Source organism: Chionomys nivalis, chromosome 17, assembly GCF_950005125.1.
Source record: "Chionomys nivalis chromosome 17, mChiNiv1.1, whole genome shotgun sequence".
Taxonomy (NCBI): domain Eukaryota; kingdom Metazoa; phylum Chordata; class Mammalia; order Rodentia; family Cricetidae; genus Chionomys; species Chionomys nivalis.
Genome location: NC_080102.1, coordinates 46,066,574 through 46,081,987, shown reverse-complemented (window position 1 = coordinate 46,081,987; position 15,414 = coordinate 46,066,574). Strand labels below are relative to the sequence as shown.

Below are 15,414 nucleotides of genomic sequence, written 5' to 3'. Positions count from 1 at the left end.
CCTAGTCCTTCAGTTTATGGTGGCTGTCTTGCTGAATAATATCAAGGTTATCGATGAGACAACCATCTCCTTCACATGCACACAACTGTGCGCAGTCTTGCCACAGCAATCTGAAGGTCACCACTAACCCAGCCCTTCCTCTGCCTTCTCAGCCCTTCTTTCAGCTTTTGCTGTCGTGCCTAGACAAGGCTGACCAACCCCATGGGGCTCACTGTCAAGGTACAGGCCAGGGTGAGTTAGCCAACAGTTTTTACTGTTGTGATAACAAAAAGAAAATATGAAGCTTCATCTTCAACAAAGCTAAAAACTTATCTTCAAATATGAATATTTTAAAATCATTTTTACATTTATTTATGTGTGTGTGCACACGTGCACACCATCCAGCCAGGAAAGCATACATGGGTGGTGGTCAGGGGACAAGTTGTGGGAGTCAGTTCTCACTTTCTATCATATGAGGCCCAGGGACTAAACTCAGATCATCAGTCCTAACCCGGTAAGCCATCTCCCTGCTCCAAATTATAGATCCTTTTAATGTAATATTTACAAAACTATAAGATCCGAGGGGCTTATCTTACTTGGTATTTTTACTTTAAAAAAATCTAAAAGATTGGAGCTGGAGAGATGGCTCAGTGGTTAAGAGTCCTGGCTGTAGATGCAGAGGACCTGGGAACTGAATTCTAGTATCGAAACCACCACTCCCAACAGTCTGTAACTCTGGCAGCCGATATAACACCATCTTCTGACATCTGTGGGCACTGTACATCTATGATACACGGACGACATGCATGCAGGCAAGACATCCACATATATAAAATAATGTTTTAAGCCAGACTCTTACTGTGCAGCTCTGGTTGGCCTAAAACTCATTATATAGACCAGGCTCAACTCAAACTCACAGAGTTACACTTGCTTCTTCCTCCCAAATGCTGAGATAAAGATGTGTGCCACCACACCTGATGCTAAAATAAACTGTAAATGAAAAAACTAAGAGACTAGCTGTGGTTCTTAGATGTGTTTGCCTGTTTGTGAATCTGAGGTACTGGTGTGTAGCCCTGACACAGTATATATTCAATTAATCTTCAATAAATGTAGAAAATCAATTAAATAGAGAAAGGTGTGGTGTGTGTGTGTGTGTGTGTATGAGTATGTGTGTGTGCAGGCATTTAAAAGATTATTCCAGAAAACTAAATATGTGTTAAGTAAGCTCAACCCTTACTTCACACCAAAATCCACATTAACATGAAATAGCGCACAGGTTTAATTATAAAATCTACAACTAGAAATTCTAGAAGACAATGTTTTAGAGGCTGGGAATGTACCTCAATAGTAGAGCCATTGCCTAGCATATACAAGGTCATAAGATTTGCTTCCCAGCACTACAGAGGTAGGGGGAGGGATAGAAAGAGAGGGTCAGCAAGATGACATCAGTGACTAAGGACACTTGTCACCTGTCACCACACCCAAGAACCTGAATTTATACAAGTCCCATAAATTATCCTCTGTTGGCCACATACAAATCAAAGCAAGCACATGAATACAACACACACACACACACACATGAACACATAAATAAATGTGGTATCCTCCAGACATAGTGGTACACATCTTTAATCCCAGGACTTGGGAGACAGAGGCAGGTGGATCTCTGTGAGTTCAAAGCCAGCCTGGTCTACATAAAGGTAAGACTATCTCAAAACAACAAAAAGTAATGTGACAGAGTGTTTCAAAAGGCAAGAAATGAGGGCGGGGGGAGAAGGAAGGACAGAAGGGGAAGGGGAGAAGGGGAGGAAGGAGGAGAACTTGAGGGAACGGATAAACGAGATGGGGGAAGGCCAGAGATGAGAAGGAAAAACATTAATTTTAAAAACTGGAGATACTTTATTTTAAAAGATATAAAAATATACATGCCAGTTTACACCTTTTAACCCAGAATTTGGGATACTGAGGCAAAAGAACCATGAATTTGAAGCCATCCTTGGCAACATAGTAAGATCCTGTCTCAAACAGCTGACCCAAGCTCACAGACTCTAGACTGACAGCTGGGGAGCCCGCATAGGCCCAAACTAGGCCCTCAAATGTGGGCAACAGTTGTGTAGCTTGGTGTTTGAGGGGCCACCGGCAGTGGGACCAGGATCTATCCCTGGTGCATGAGCTGGCTTTTTGGAGCCCATTCCCTATGGTGGATGCTTTGTTCAGCCTTGATGCAGAAGGGATGGGCTTGGTCCTGCCTCAACTTAATGTGCCAGGCTTGTTGACTCCCCATAGCAGGCCTTACCCTTTCTGAGGAATGGATGGGGGAGGTGGATTGGAGGAAAGATAGGAGGGGAGCAGGAGGAGGGAAGGGAGGAGGAGCCGTGGCTGGTATGTAAAATGAATAAAAAACTTTTTAAAAAAATCCTGTCTCAAAACAAAACAAAAACCCATCCAGTAAGTGCATTATAATAGGATCAATATCACAGGAACCAGGGATCTGCAGTGAGGCTCCACCACAAACCAGCCAGGGATCTGCAGTGAGGCTCCACTGCACACCTGCCAGTGATCTGCAGTGAGGTTCCACCTCACACCTGCCAGTGATCTGCAGTGAGGCTCCACTGCATACCTTCCAGAATGACTAACATCAAAAGCCGTCCATGTGCTGATGAGGATACTGAACAACTGAAACTTCGATCCACTTCCAGGAAGGGAGCGCTAATGTGGCACAACCACTTTGAAAGGAATTTAACAGTTTTTTTAAAAGTTAGGCATATTCTTACTATGTGATCTGCCAAGTCTACTTTCAGGTCCAGTGTAAGAAAAATTAAATTCTATGTCTATTCAAAGATGCAGTGAAGCTTGACAGTCTCCTTAACAGTAGTTACACACAGGAACTAGTTCAGATGCCTATTAACAGGTGAATGATCTCCCCATACAATGGAACCTTATTCACTACATAGAACAAGCACAACACAGATGAGTGACAGGGTACAAAGGCCAATAGTAGATGTTCCATTTATATGGGAGTTCAGAAAAATGTAAAACATACCTGGGGCAAGGAGAATAGAGGTTGTTCAGGACCAAGGGTACAGCATAGAATAACTACCATGATAGGAGGGAATTCTGGGGTGATATAGAACTGTGTCTTGATTAGGGTTTCTATTGCTGTAATAAAACCATGATCATAAGCAATTTTGGAAGAAAAGGGTTTATTATTATTATTAACAGTCCATCATCGAAGGAAGTCATGGCAAGAACTTGGGGCAAGAATTGATGCAGAGGTCACAGAGGAACCTGCTTATTGGCTCCATTCTGGTTTGCTCAGTTTGGTTTTTTCTTTCTTTCTTTCTTTCTTTCTTTCTTTCTTTCTTTCTTTCTTTCTTTCTTCCTTCCTTCCTTCCTTCCTTCCTTCCTTCCTTCCTTCCTTCCTTTCTCTCTCTTTTTTTTTAAAGATTTATTTATTTATTTTGTATTCAGTATTCTGCCTACATGTATCCCTACAGGCCAGAAGAGGGCACCAGATCTCATTACAAATGGTTGTGAGCCACCACGAGGTTGCTGGGGATTGAACTCAGGGAACTGAACGAACAGTCAGTGCTCTTAACTTCTGAGCCATCTCTCCAGCCCTCAGTTTGGTTTTCTTATATGCCCCAGATACATCCTCAGCTCCCTCTATACCAGAACTTCTGTGTGCTGACATTCAGGGAAAAACTCCCAGACAGACAATTCTCAATGCTACTGGTCTCTTCTTAATCACCATCAATTTCTTAGCTCCAGCTAACCAGCACCAATTAGTTCATCAAAACAAACGTTTCACTTCAGTGGTTCTGGTCTCTTGTTAATTACAGCCAATGCTTCCACCTCAGCTGACCAGGACCACAGACTCTCAATTCAAAATATCACATAAATGGGCCTGAGTCTCGGTTTCCCTCTGAAACCTCACAAGCCAGGCCTCCATCACATGCTGGGCTTCCACCATTATCTTCTACATTCCTACATGATGGAGGAAGGTCATTGGTTAAAAAAATAAAGAAACTTCTTGGCCCTTATAGGTTAGAACATAGGTGGGTGGAGTAAACAGAACAGAATGCTGGGAGGAAGAGGAAGTGAGCTCGGACTCGATAGCTCTCCTCTCTGGGGCAGATGCGATGAAACTCTGACCCAGGATGGACGTAGGCTAGAATCTTCCCGGTATGTGGGGTGCTACACACATTATTAGAAATAGGCTAGTCCAGGTGCGAGAGTTAGCCGAGAAGAGGCTAGATATAATGGGCCAAGCAGTGTTTAAAAGAATACAGTTTGTGTGTTGTTATTTCGGGGCATAAGCTAGCCAGGCGATCAGGAGCTGGGGTGGCAGGAACACAGCCCGCAGCTCCCACTACACCTACAGAACAGCCCATAGAGCTCTGAGCACTCAACGGCTTCTCCAGCTCAAAATCCAAATGCTACCAGAGTCCTCTCAAAACACACATGGTCGGGCTGGGCAGTGGTGGTGCACGCCTTTAATCCCAGCACTTGGGAGGCAGAGGCAGGCGGATCTCTGTGAGTTCGAGACCAGCCTGGTCTACAAGAGCTAGTTCCAGGACAGGCTCCAAAACCACAGAGAAACCCTGTCTCGAAAAACCAAAAAAAAAAAACCAAAAAACAAAAACACACACACACACACACACACACGGTCGGGACTGTCAATGCAATATCCCATGGCCTAGTACCAATTCATCTTAGCGTTTCTGTTGCTGTGACAAAACACCATGTTTTGTCATAAAGCAACTTGGAGAGGAAATGGTTTATTTCAATTACACTTTTACATCACAGTCTATCATTGAAGGAAGTCAGGGCAAGAACTTAAGGCAAAAACTGAAACAGAGGAATTTATTGGAATGTTCTTTTTAGTAGCTTGGTCCTCATGACTTGCTCAGCCTGTTTTCTTATAGCACCCAGGACTACCAGTCCACAGTGAACTGGGCTCTCCCATATAAATCATCAATCAAGAAAATGCCCCACAAGTTTGCCCACAGGCTAATCTATTGGAGGCATTTTCTCAATTGAGGTTCCCTCTTCCCAAATGGCTCTAGCTTGTGCCAAGTTGACATAAAACTATCACAAACTGCAAAATAAAATGGGTCTGCTTATTTACTATAAATAATACTTGTGTGGTATACAACTAAAACTAATAAAGAATTATTAAGAGGAGCTGGAGAGATGGCTCAGAGGTTGAGAGCATTGTCTGCTCTTCCAAAGGTCCTGAGTTCAATTCCCAGCAACTACATGGTGCCTCACAACCATCTGTAATGGGGTCTGGTGCCCTATTCTGGCCTGAAGGCATACACGCAGACAGAATATTGTATACATAATAAATAAATAAATAAATAAATAAATAAGAATTATTAAGAATAGCTGGGTGGTGTGGCACACACTTTTGATCCCAGCACTTGGGAGGCAGAGGCAGACAGATCTCTGAGTGAATTAAAAGGCCAGCCTGGTCTACAGAGTGAGTTCCAGGACAGCCAGGGCTACACAGAGAAACTCTGCCTCAAAAGTAAAAAATAAATAAATAATTATTAATAAAATACCTTGGAGCCGGGTGGTGGTGGCGCACGCCTTTAATCCCAGCACTTGGGAGGCAGAGGCAGGTGGATCTCTGTGAGTTCGAGACCAGCCTGGTCTACAAGAGCTAGTTCCAGGACAGGCTCCAAAGCCGCAGAGAAACCCTGTCTCGAAAAAACCAAAATAAATAAATAAATAAAATAAATAAATAAAATAAATAAATAAATAAATAAAATACCTTGTAAATTATATATAAGACTTGAATTCAAAGAGCAGAAGTGCATACTATAAAATAATCTGCAATTTAGTATTTGTATGCAGATTATTTTACTATCAGTAGTTAAGAGCAGTTTCTGCTCTCCCAGAGGACCTGAATTCACACAACCTTCTCTAACTCCAGCTCCAAGGATCTAACGCCTCTGGTCTCCACAGGCACTGAATGCATGTACACATCCCCACATGTAGACATATACACCTACATATAATTACAAAGAATAAAAATAAATCTTTTTTAAAAAATCTGTGTGACTGTTGGGGATGGTATTGTACACCTTTAACCCATTTAAACTCAGAGGCAGGCAGGTTTCTGTTAGTACAAATCTAGCCTGATCCTCATGGCCACTTCCAGTCCAGCCAAGGCTAAATACAGAGAGCCTATCTCAAAAAGAAAGGAAAGAAGGAAGGAAGGAAGGAAGGAAGGAAGGAAGGAAGGAAGGAAGGAAGGAAGGAAGGAAGAAAAGAGAAAAAAAGGAAAAAAGAAACAACAAAAATCTGTATGACTTAAAAACAGCAAAACAGAAAAATACCTGGCTCATCTCAGGCAATCTATATTTTGTTTAGTTTTGTTATTTGAGATTTCTTTTTTTTCAGATTGGCTTATACAACATACCTAGAGTTTCCCTCAAACTCAAAATTCTTCAACTTTGCCTCCACAAAAGTCTAGAATTATAGGCATGTGCTAGCAAACCCACTTGGCACTGTTCTGTCAATTAAAGAGTCATTCCTTTGGACAGCCATTTATATGGCCAGATTTATGTTCAATAGACACTTCTCTACCTGCTGATATGGCAAGGAAAAGGGGCTGTGTTATTGGGAAAATGAAAGGGATATTTTTAAACTTAAAAATCATGTAAGTGGAATAAAGGTCTTAATATCCACGACAAAAGGAATATAAAACTAAGAAAATATTAATAAAGCAAACAAAACAAAACCCAAAATGAAACATCTACCATAATATAGACTGTGGAAAATAGGAAAGAAGAAATAAAAACAAAACTAAAATATTAGTAAGTAGGAAATATGAAATAAAATTAAAGAAACTAGCATTAATAATATCAACAACTACATGTGGGATAAAATTATCAATGAAAAAGTCTCTCAGACTGGATATAAAAAATTCCAACAATGTTTACTATAAACAATATACTTTAGCTGGACATACTGACACACACCTTTGGTCCCTGCACTTTTGGAAGGCAGAGGCAGGCAGATCTCTGGAAGTTCAAGACACAGAGAGTTCCAGGACAGCCAGGGATATAGAGAGAAAACATGTCTCAAACAAACAAAGATATACTTTTAGAAAACTGAAAGAGCCAGAAATATGATAACTGAAAAACACACAGAGGGGGCTTGATGGTTTAGAGGTTAGGAATACTGACTGCTCTTCCAAAGGTCTCAAGATCAATTCCCAGCAACCACATGGTGGTTTACAACTATCTATAATGAGATCTAGTGCCCTCTTCTGGCCTGTAGACATACTGTACATAACAAATAAATAAAGATTAAAACACACAGAAAGAGAAGGCAAATATGAACCAAAAGCTGAGATACAATTTTAGTATCTGATATACTAACTTTAAGGCAAAAACCAATAGGAGGCAATGTTATACACATGTAAGAAAGAAAAGGTTCAAACATGATAAACATACAAACCTTAAGAGATTCTGCAACCTCTATGAATGCAGCAGTGAACAGAAATCCATACAAATAAAACTGCCTTGTCCCTGGACATTGATCCTAGGAAAACAAAAACTTAAATTCACACAAAATCCTTCACATGAATGTTGACAACAGCTTTATTTGTAACAGTCAAAAGTTAGAATAACAGCAGTGTATGCCTTTAATCCAAGCACTCAGAAGGCAGGGCAGGCAGATCTCTTAGTTTGAGGTTAGCCTGGTCTAGTGAGTTCTAGGACAGCCAGAGCTGCATAGTGAGACCCTGTATCAAACAAACAACAAGTTAGAATTACATTTCTTGTATGCTAACCAAAAAGGAGGGTGGGGAGGCTGGAATCAGCTTGGACAGCCTTCAAAATGCAAACTGTAACATAGCATGTGGTACCAACACAGTAAGGAAAATAGGGCAATATAAAGTGCTATTGTGCTCGCTCTGATAGCTCATATACTAAAATCAGAATGACACTGGGAGGTTAACATGGCCACCAAGCAAGGAAGTTTGGAAAATTTATCACTTTTCTTATTTTCTTGCCAACAAGCAGATGATATAGAAACAGTAAACAAGAAAATAACTATATATAAAGGTTACTCTTGTTTAATGCCACATGAAAAATTCATGTACAATTCCATGCACAATGGTTAGGAACATATGTACTAAGTTCATGTAAGTGGAATAAATATTTTTTTTTTTGAGACAGGGTTTCTCCGTAGCTTTTGGTTCCTGTCCTCGAACTAGCTTTTGTAGACCAGGCTGGCCTCGAACTCACAGAGATCCGCCTGCCTCTGCCTCCCGAGTGCTGGGATTAAAGGCGTGCGCCACCACCACCCGGCTGAAATAAATATTTTATGATTAGGAAAGAATTTTCTTTTTTGAGACAGAGTCTCATGTTTGACAGAATAACCTCAAACTTGACATGTAGCTGAGGGTCACACTGAACTCCCAATCTTTCTACCTCTGCCTCCCTGGTGCAGAACTGGACTCAAACCCAGGGTTTTCATTCATATTAGGCAAGCACTCTAACAACTGAGTTATATCCCCAGCCTCCAAAATGAATTACTGATGAGTGCAAAATCTAAATACATGCCAGGCGATGGTGGCGTATGCCTTTAATCCCAGCACTCGGGAGGCAGAGGCAGGCGGATCTCTGTGAGTTCGAGACCAGCCTGGTCTACAAGAGCTAGTTCCAGGACAGGCTCCAAAACCACAGAGAAACCCTGTCTCAAAAAACCAAAAAAAAAAAAAAAAAAAAAAAAAACCAAAACAAAAAAAAAACTTTGGGGATTTGTTTACTTTGTCCAGTAATAAATTTCTAGCCATGTATTTAGATTTTTTTGTTTGTTTGTTTGCTTTTTTGTTTTTCGAGACAGGGTTTCTCTGTGGCTTTGGAGCCTGTCCTGCAACTAGCTCTGTAGACCAGGTTGGTCTCGAACTCACAGAGATCCGCCTGCCTCTGCCTCCCGAGTGCTGGGATTAAAGGCATACGCCACCATCGCCCGGCATGTATTTAGATTTTGCACTCATCAGTAATTCATTTTGGAGGCTGGGGATATAACTCAGTTGTTAGAGTGCTTGCCTAATATGAATGAAAACCCTGGGTTTGAGTCCAGTTCTGCACCAGGGAGGCAGAGGTAGAAAGATTGGGAGTTCAGTGTGACCCTCAGCTACATGTCAAGTTTGAGGTTATTCTGTCAAACATGAGACTCTGTCTCAAAAAAGAAAATTCTTTCCTAATCATAAAATATTTATTTCAGCCGGGTGGTGGTGGCGCACGCCTTTAATCCCAGCACTCGGGAGGCAGAGGCAGGCGGATCTCTGTGAGTTCGAGGCCAGCCTGGTCTACAAGAGCTAGTTCCAGGACAGGCTCCAAAACCACAGAGAAACCTTGTCTCGAAGAAAAAAAAAAAAAAGATTATGCCAACTTGCCTAGCTCCAGTATAACATTTTTAAGTGATAAAAATTTTAGAAATGGCTTGGCGGTACATAATCAGAGCATTTGGAAAGCAGAGGCGGGTGGATCTCTGTGAGTTCAAGGTCAGCCTGGTCTATATAGCAAGTAAGTTCCAGGACAACTGGAGCTACTTAGAGAGACCCTGTCTCAAAATAAATAAATAAATTCTAGAAACAAAAGCTGAAAAGATGGCTCAGTGGTTAAGAGTAGTTTTTGAATGTTATAGGGAGCTGCGGGTTGTATTCCTGCCACCCAGCTCCCGGTCGCCTGGCTAGCTTATGCCCCGAAATAACAACACACAAACTGTATTCTTTTAAACACTGCCTGGCCCATTATATCTAGCCTCTTCTAGGCTAATTCTCACGTATTAATTTAGCCCATTTCTAATAATCTGCATAGCACCACTAGGTGCGCTTCAGCATGTCTGACCTGGTGGCTGGCTGCATCGCCTCTGGCTCTGAGAGGAGCTGCCCTGCCTCTAAGCTCACTTCCTCTTCTTCCCAGCATTCTGTTCTGTTTTCTCCACCCACCTATGTTCTAACCTATGAGGCCAAGCAGTTTTTTTTTTATTATTAACCAATGACCTTCCTCCATCACTTGAAGAGGAGCTGGGTTTGAGTCCTAGCACCCACATGGTGGTTCACAACCATGTGTAACTCCAGTTCTGGGAGATCTGATGCCCTTACCCTCTTCTGACACCTGAAGGCACCAGGCATGCATGTAGTACAGACATACATGCAGGCAATACACTCATACACACACACAAAAAAAAACCCCACTTCAAACAGTATTAGAAATGGGAAGACAGAGTGATGGCTAATATTAACTAACAGGATCTAGTGTTAACTAGGAGACAAGCCTCTGGACATACCTGTGAGGGCGTCCCTTGATTAGGTTAACTAAAATGGGAAGACACACCTGAAGAGTGTGCACAGCTCCCTAGGCTTGGGTTCTAGAATGCATAAAAATGAGGACAACAGCTCAGCACAAGCATTCATTCATTGCTCTCCTCTTGCTAACGAACTGCAAATGCAACAAGACTGCTTCAAGTGCTCACAGTCTTAACTGCTCTACCCATGATGGTCCATATCCTTAAGGTCTGGACCAAAATAAACTATTTCACCTGCTTCTATCAAGATATTTTATCACAGCAACAGGAAAAGGCAGATTCTTGGCTCCAGTGGTTGGGAATTAGGAAAGAAGCAAAAGGGAAGCAAATATGGTTATAAAAGTGACATGACAACTGGGCGTAGGAGTGTGTACCTGCAATCCCTGCCCTAGAGAGGCAAAAGTAGCAGGATCAGGAGTTCAAGATCATCCTTCACTACAAAGCAAGTTTAGGTCCATGACCACACACATTCACACGCACACACATGCGTGCACACGCGCGCGCGCGCACACACACACAGAGTGAACTGGGAGGTCAAGTTGAGTATGGTAGCACACACTTGTAACCCCAGCATTTGGAAGGCTGAAGTATTCAGATTTCTGTGAGTTCCAGGACAACATGAACTACATGCAAGTTCCAGGCCAGCAAGAAACAGTCTAAAAACAAACAATCTGGAAGGTGTGAATAAAATCAGTAGATTGTATTAGTGCCACTTCCTGGTTATAACTAAAACATTTCTGTTAGTGCTGGCTTGCAATCCCACCACCTGGAAAGGGGCAGAATGAAGAGTAGTTCAAGTTCAAGCACAGCTACATAGGGAGTTGAAGGTTAGCAGCGGCTCCTTGAGAGTCTGTCTCAAAACAAAGTTTCTATCCGGGAGGAAATGGGTAAAGAGCACAAGGGATTTCTCTGTTATTTCTTAGAGTTGCAGTGACTAAGTTCAGGCTGTTTTTTTTTTTGTTGTTGTTTGTTTGTTTTTTGTTTTTTTTTTTGTTTGTTTTTCGAGACAGGGTTTCTCTGTGGCTTTGAAGCCTGTCTCGGAACTAGCTCTGTAGACCAGGCTGGTCTCGAACTCACAGAGATCCGCCTGCCTCTGCCTCCCGAGTGCTGGGATTAAAGGCGTGCGCCACCATCGCCCGGCTAAGTTCAGGCTGTTAAGGAAACATAAACACCTAAAAATGGAATACAAAAATTTTCAACATCCAATGTAATATTTACAAATATAAGCCACTGGGCTAGGATGATGGCTCAAGCATTAAAAGCTAGGCTCACACCAAAAATACAAATATAAGCCCCAATACTGGATGACGCAATAACTTCAGAAGATCACTGTCATATAGAATACTTTCTCTAAAGACAATTAAGATATGAAAACTAAAATCAAAAGTTTTTTTATTTTTGTCTTTTACTATTTTGTTTTATTTTTCCAAGACAGTGTTTCTCTGTGTAGCCCTGACTGTCCTGGAACTCACTCTGTAGATCAGGCTGGCTTCGAACTCAGAGATTCGCCTGCCTCTGCCTCTGCCTCTGGAGTGCTAGAATTAAGGCAAGCACACACCTACAGAAGCCAGAAATGGGTATCAGATGCTCTGGAGTTGGAGTTCTAGGTTGTCGTGAGCTGCATGACACAGGGCTGAGAATCAACCTCTGGTCCTCTGGAGAAGCAGCAAGTTCTCTTAACCTTGAGCCACCTCTGCAGCCTAAAGACTGCGCTTCTGCTTTTTAACGAAAGGGTCTTCTGTAGCCTGTCCTGGTTGGCCTAAACTCTCTGTATAGCTGAGGATCATAGTGAATCCTGATCCTGTGGCTTCCACTGCTCAACCGGTGGGATCACAGGAGTGTGCCACCACTGCATTTAGTTTTTTTTTTTTTTTAAGATTTATTTATTTATTATGTATACAGTATTCTCAGTACTCTGCCTGCAGGCCAGAAGAGGGCACAGATCTCATTACAGAGGGTTGTGAGCCACCATGTGGTTGCTGGGAATTGAACTCAGGACCTTTGGAAGAGCAGGTGGTGCTCTTAACCACTGAGCCATCTCTCCAGCCCTTGTTTCTTTTTTAAGCCAACCAGTGGATAGGATTATAGACATGTAACACTATTCTCCACTTGGTTTTTTGTCTTGTTTTGTTTTGTTTTTAAATCCTACCTATGATCTCACAAGGTATTACTAAAATCAATACAGAAATGCAAGGAATTCAGCATAGACAACACAACAGTAAAAAGGAAAAACAAATCTGGAAGACTCAGGTTCGACTTCTTTTTTCCTCTTACTCTATTCATACTGACTTTATTATTTTTTTTACCTTGTTTTCAAAAATAAGGATTATTGTCAGAATTTAAGGACATAGATACTTCACTGAGGAGCCCACTAGGCTCCAATGCTTATTTCCAAATTAATGGTCACTGATTAAGACAACAATGTAGGTAGAAAAGGGATTGTGGAGTTGGGTAAAGAGGGTAGGGAGGGGTTCAGAAAAGGTGGGGTTGACAGTAAGCAGAATGCACCATGTATGTGGTGGTTTGAATATGAATTGCTCCAATAGACTCAAAAATTTGAATGTGTGGTTTCCAGTTGCTAAACTGCTTGGAAAAGATTGGGAGGTATGGCCTTGTTGGGGGAGGTATATCACTGGAGGTCTCAAAAGCCCACACCAGACCCAGTGTCTCTCTTTCTATCTTCCTTCTGCCATGCATCAGGATGCAAAGCTCTCAGCCACTACTTGAGTATCATGCCTGTGTGCTTCCTGCCAGACATCATTGCACAGCTCCTGCATCTGTGGCTCAGAGAACATCTCAGAAGAGCTAGTAGAAAAACTGTAAGAGCCAAAATACCAAGAAGTCTGTGGTGAAACAGTCTCTCCTACAAATGGCTGCATAAACAAAACTGCAATAATGACAGTATCAATAGACATATTAATGTGGAAGAAGGAAAATTTCATGGAGTACCACTCTAGACAAAGAACTACAGACAAGGGGCTGGAGAGATGGCTCAGTGGTTAAGAGCATTGCCTGCTCTTCCAAAGGTCCTGAGTTCAATTCCCGGCAACCACATGGTGGCTCACAACCATCTGTAATGAGGTCTGGTGCCCTCTTCTGGCCTGCAGACATACATGGAGACAGATTATTGTATACATAATAAATAAATAAATTAATTAAAAAAAAAGAACTACAGACAACTAATAAATGTGGGGAGAAGGAGAATTAGCCTCTCCCAGGGATAAGCCCCTTAACTGATTGTCCAATGTACAGTGGTCAGCTTTGAAGCCATGTACACACAAACAAAAACAGACTCATTAGGTTGTATTTATATATTTGTATATAAACACATATATACATATACATATATAACAACAATAATCCAGAACAAACAAAGAAGGCTGGCCAGGTGATAGTGGCATACACTTTTAACAAAAAAGATTTATTTATTTATTTTATGTATATGAATGTTCTATCTGCATGCATATCTTTATGTCAGAAGAGATCCCATTATGGATGGTTGTGAACCACCATGTGGTTGCTGGGACTTTAACTCAGGGCCTCTGAAAGTGCAGCCAGTGCTCTCAACCATTTCTCCAGCACATGCTTTTAATCCCAACACTTGGGAGGCAGAAGCAGGCATATCTCTGTGACTTTGAGTCCAGCTTGTCTACAAAGAGAGTTCCAGGACAGCCAGAGCTATTTCACAGAGAAACCCTGTCTCGAAAAATGAAACAACAACAACAAAAAAAAAACCAACAAAACTTATTTTTAAAAATAAAAAATTATTTTTATGTGTGCTTGTGTGTATTGTATTTCACATGTGTGGTTGCCCTTGGGCCAGAACTGGGAGTCAGATCCCCTGGAACTGGAGTTATAGTTATATTTGTGAGCTACCTAACATGGATGCTGGAAAACAATCTCAGGTTCTCTGGAAGGGAAGCAGTGTTCTTAAACATGATCCCTTCTCTCCAGCTCTTAATTTTTTTAATGTTTATTTATTTATCTGAGTGTATGCGTGTGGTGTGTGTATACACGTATGCATGCCTACACTAATCAGCTTTCTTCTTTCACTATGTGGATTCCAGTGATCAGATTCATGTCATCAGGCATAGGCCATCACGTATCTGGAGGTCATAAGACAACTTTAAGGGGTCAACTCTCTCCCTCCACATGGGTTTTTGGGATCAAACTCAGGTCATCAAGCTTGGGCGATAAACATCAAGCCATCTCGCCAGCCCATTTTCTCTTTTTAATTCATATTAGCTGAGATACAACATGCTTCATAAATCTATAGGCTTAAATATTATTAGTTTTTGAAAGGTTTAAAGCTCTTAATACTTTAAATAATGCTGTGCCTTCATTTTCCCTATTTTAAAGTGGAATTCTAACTATCCATTTACATCATTTTTACAGTAACCTCTATATTTGTTTAATCTCATTTTTGATTTCCCATCTCTCAGTTCAACATTCTGAATAGTTTTTTGATACATATTACAGATCAATAATTCTGTCTTCATATATGTTTAATCTGTTTAAATTCACAAGTGCCTTTAGCTGTTTAGCCATCTTGCAGGCCCAATTCTTGAAATTTCTTTTTCAAACTTTTGTTGTTTTAATTGAAGCAGGGTCTCATTAGTGCAGGGTGTCTTGAACTTATGGTGATCATTCTACCTCAGCCTCTCAAGTCCTGGGATTACAGGTGTGAACCACCATGTCTGGTCTCTATACCCTGTCTTCCATAGAGATGATTAACTATGGGGAAGGCCATATTCTTCCTTCCAAAAATGATCTGTTGATTACCACTGCAAGCATCCTTGTTCATAACCCAGCTTTGGACTTAGTAATCAACACAGCAGGATGCTCTTCCCATTGTGACAGCTGTCTCTAAGATTCTTCCAGACTGTCAAGAACAGCATAATATGGCCAACATCTCCTACATGCTTACCCAGTACTGAATGAATGAAAGGAGCCTCAAGTTCTGCTTCTTTATTTTTCCAGGGTGACACAATCGGAAGACAGAGGGTTGGAGTCAAACACAAGTGTTGCCCATACGATCCTACAATTCCATGAAAGAGTCTAATGGAACATTCTGTCTGTGGTAGAGACTGTTGCCAAGAG

The 15,414-nt window shown here is 41.4% G+C and overlaps 1 protein-coding gene across 7 annotated transcripts in view; it reads right to left on the bottom strand.

Annotated features, from left to right (window-relative positions):
- Ppp6r2 (protein phosphatase 6 regulatory subunit 2) overlaps positions 1–15,414 on the bottom strand; it is a 95,707-nt gene that overhangs the window by 55,659 nt on the left and 24,634 nt on the right. For 6 of the 7 annotated variants that reach the window (XM_057792789.1, XM_057792795.1, XM_057792793.1 and 3 more), the window contains one exon: positions 7,453–7,536. The exons of the other annotated variant lie outside the window; for it this stretch is intronic. The gene's annotated coding sequence lies outside the window, so the exon portion shown is untranslated. The remainder of the gene's footprint in view (positions 1–7,452; positions 7,537–15,414) is intronic. 7 annotated transcript variants of the gene reach the window in all.